Below are 4,354 nucleotides of genomic sequence, written 5' to 3'. Positions count from 1 at the left end.
AAACGAGTCGCATTAGTGCACTTGGCGAGTCGGGTCAAACATGGACTGTTGTCTCGAGTTTTACTTCTGTTGACCTTAGGGTTTGGTCAATATGAGTAATGGAGACCATGGAGGGGTAAAATGGTCTTTTACCCAATTCAAGAGTTAGAGAGAGAAGAATAACATTTGGTTATTGAGAATCGAGAATCAAGTATTAATTAGAGTTATTTATCCTATGTGTTAGGCAGTGGCTAGTTCGAGATTCGAGTTCGAGGATGATTGCTTGCTATTTGCAAGGTGAGTCTTCTCACTATACTTTACCTAGAGTGGTACTTATGTGTGACCTGAGGGTCTTACGTGCTTAAATTGAGTGTTATATTATCCTACCATATGTTTTATGCTGTGCATTATGTCTTTGTGATTTATGCTATGCAGAGCTTTACAGACCGGACCAGAAGGTCCAACGAACCGTGGGACTGGAGGGTCCCACTGAGCACATTGACCAGAGGGTCTGACAGTGATATAGCCTCGAGTGGCTAATGAGCTCTGTGTGTAGTATTTTGGGGAACTCACTAAGCTTCATGCTTACCGTGTTATGTGTTATGTGTTTCAGGTTGTTCTCAGGATCGCGGGAAGGCACCGGCTTGATTGTACACACCAACGAGAGAGTTACGTTTTTAAGGATCCTGGATTTTAACCGAGTAATTATGAAGTTTGAGTTGTAAACTTAATAAATGAGATTTTTGTGAAATACATTATGAGAATTATGTGATTTTAAATGAAAAATTTGTTTTGAAAATTTATGGTGTTACAAGTTGGTATCAGAGCCTTGGTTTGAGGGATTCAGATGCACCATCGGGTAAGTCTGGACTCAAACTGAGGATTTGAGAAAGGTTTTCAAAAATAAAAGATTTTTGTATAACGAGTAAGAGTTTCTAAGAGAAAACGAGAAGGAGCAGTGTGTACAATCAGCCAGAGCCCGAACGGTGATTTCCCAAAGTACCCTTACTTATTTGTGTTATAAGTTATGATTGAGATATTGGTAATGCATGCTAGAAGGTAGGCTAGGTATTTCATATTTAGGGCTAGAGATGCCTGATTTGTGATGCCTTAGCATAGGAATTGTTGCTATATGTGATGTGCTTTGAGTATGTGAGGAGTAAGAGTATCCAGCAGGAATCTTTTAGAGAACTTTGAGTAGAGGAGTAATCTAGGAGAGATACCTAGATGAGCAGTTGAGGAGTCTATTGAGGGAGTAGTGAGATACCCGTGAGAGGTAGGGTTGCTTGAGTTCAGTGATACCTTTTGAGTGTGAGTAGAGCAAGTGGAGTTGTAGCCTAGAGTGGTTTTGCGTGTTGATGGAGATTATTCGATGCCCGAATGTTGCTTGCTTTGTGCTTTGTGGAACTCTTGATGATGGGAGTCAGCTACCGAATGAATATGACGATATTCAGGAGATAGATGGCTGACATCATGAGGAGTTATTCAACAGCTGATAGCGGAGAAGTGTGAGAACCTAGGAAGAGCCTGAGAAGTGACTTTAGTCAGAACAGTACGTTGATAGAGGAGAGTATTCGTTTAATAGCGGCCATACATATCGGGATTGGTGATCGAGGGGGTTGAGCAGCTACTTAGGAAATCTGGGACAATCCGTGTGGAAAGTATGGGTAGATGTGGCAGGTAGTATGGGCCCGTACTACTGAAAGCAGAGGACCCATACTCGAAACAGGAAGAATCCTAGAGGTTCTAAGTAGCAGATTGAGAAGTGATTCGTAGCAGATTGAGAGGAGATCGCATGGTTCGAGTACCATGATTCGTGGCGGCTAGTGCTTCTGGTTTTACCAGTTATCCCGTTGTGATTGATTAGAGTGAGAACAGATATGATAGAGTGTGGGGCCAGAGGGCCATGTCGAGTGAGTTTAATGGAGCATACCAGGAGAGGGAAATCGAGTTAGTTTTGAGAGATTTTCATTGGTAAGATGCCAGTTGGAGTCGCAAGACACAGGGATGAGTAGAGATGAGATTTTATGGAGAGTTGCGGCCTGAGTTGAGCAATCGGCCGATAGTTAAGATGTCACTTTCTGTGACGAGAGTTGCGCTATTTTTGCTTCCTGGGAGAAGCAAAATAAGATATTGAGTTTCCAGTTTCAGAGTTGGAGGTAAGCCCCGTAGGGTAGTATAGGGTTGCAACCTTTTCACCAGAGTATTTGGGTAGTATGGTTGCTGCGAGGTATTCCATATACCACAGGAGAGCTATTAGTGTAGATTGAGATAAGGACAAGGAGATGCCTTAGTCGAGTCAGGCATACTCTTAGCAGCAGTTTCAAGTGATCAAGAGGAGTATACTGGGGCGGTGGTCCTCGTTGTCTACATTGTGTATCGACTGTGAGAGTGAGGTCTCTTGCTTTTATGAAGGCTTCTGCGATGAGAGGCTGGTTGAGGAATCAGAGACGAGGTGCGTGATAGTGCACTATTTCCAGATTGAGAGTCACGACTGTTTGGAACAGTTGGGGTATCCGGCATTGTGTCGTTTTGAGGCTTCGAGATGACTAGAGGCAGTCACGTCGAGGGGATTCTGAGACTTTTTTCTGAGCTACAAGATATTTTGAGTTGTCTCATTTGCATCGGAAGATCATCGAGTGTTGCGTTGTACGAATCCAAGAGTCAAGTGTAATGTACCTGGTGAGACAGTCTGTAGAATAGATGGTTGGTGTGCCAAATGCTGATGGTTCGAGCCCTGAGTGGGGGAGAACCAGGCATTGTATTGAGAGTATCATAGTTTTGCTCAAGAGCGGTTAGAGGACTGGATATAGTGACCTGCAGTGCGGATACAGGAGACCAGGGTTATTGGCGATCAAGGCGAGGTGCAGAGCGAGATAATGCATGTTGTACGTGTTCAGGAAGAAATGATTGTCTCCACGGCAGGTGGCCGTTGGTCGGAGACCTTGTGGTGGTTAGGAATTCTTCGAGGTTGTAATGGTAAATTCGAGGTGGGTGGCTCGTAAGGATAGTTTCGGCGGTAGATAATTTCTGGTTCAATGTATGGGTTGTTATATGCACTCTGGGAAGGGTAGACGTTGATTGGGCAGTCAACTTCAGAGTCAGTATGAGTATTCTCGCATGGGTTTTGAGCCATTGAGGATGGGGTTTCGGATGGTCGTCAACGGGTTCTTGACATTGACGATTCCTCCGTGTGTCAAGTTGTGAGTTGGGGTATTTCGAGGTTGCGAGCTGTGCAAGTGGATGAGACAAGACATTATGAGATTCTGAAAGAGTGTATTGTGGTATCCGAGTATGATGTCGTGAGAGGAAGATCGGTGTATGAGACAAGATATCATGAGATTCCGTGATGATGTACCGGGGTATCTGAGTATGACGCCCTAACTTTTTGGATTATTTTAAGATTTGAGTTTGCAAGTGGAGTACCGAGTGACTATTGTTCCAATGGGAACCCATCAGTTAATTGTCGCCAGAACGAGACTGTCTAAGGGTGTACCTGTGTTGAGAAAAGTGTCTTACGTACGAGAGTTTACATCAGGAGCAGTGGTGCATAAGCTAAGTAGGTGGGTGCACCTATCTATGTTGGAGTTGTGGAGCATGAGTTAGTGAACTCAGTGTAGTGATGATATGATGGTGAGATTATGAGGTGATAAGAGGGCAAGTGGATCTTAGTGGGGGTGATCACTTAGGATTATCAGGGAAAACCATGGAGTGATCCCATAGCGACTCAGTGAGTGAGAGAGTGTTGTAAGACTACGGGGAGCCGTAGTGTCACAACCAGGAAATTCTAATGCTTTTGTAAACATTAACAAGGATAACATTTGTAACTAAAACTTGAAAGCATGCATGATGTTTATTCAATGACAACAAAATTCCATCAAACACTCAATACAAACACTTCAAATAGTCAACAAAGGATTGGAAACCCTAAAAATCTCGGTTTAAGTCCAATATGGACTAGGATTTTCTTATTGGGCCTAATGGACCAATAAGTCTCCAATTTGACTAGTTTGGGCTTAGAACCCTTAAATGGGCCCTAATTGGACCCATTTTCATGAAACTTAACATTTTGGGCCATAATGGGCCTACAATGGATTAGTTTACCTTTAATGGGCCTTGTTGGGCCATAACAAATCTAATTAGCCCTAGTGGGTCATAAATCCATTCTTTTATACAAAAATTGGGCCGTAAACTACCCTAAAGGCCCAATGGGCCGAAAACTTCTCGGAATATGATTTCGCTACCACCGTTGGGCGCCTCCTAGTGTGTTTAGAATCAGTAGACCCCCCTACTAGTGCTATGTTCTCTTATGCTTACCATGTTATGTACTACCGACTCCATGTTTAAGTGATTACACTACTCATAGAGTCGTTAT

The sequence above is a fragment of the Lactuca virosa genome, chromosome 6, assembly GCF_052849685.1.
Source record: "Lactuca virosa cultivar CGN04683 chromosome 6, Lactuca_virosa_CGN04683_v6, whole genome shotgun sequence".
NCBI classification, from domain to species: Eukaryota; Viridiplantae; Streptophyta; class Magnoliopsida; order Asterales; family Asteraceae; genus Lactuca; species Lactuca virosa.
The sequence above is the reverse complement of the archived record's forward strand: the minus strand, read 5'-3'. Positions refer to the sequence as shown.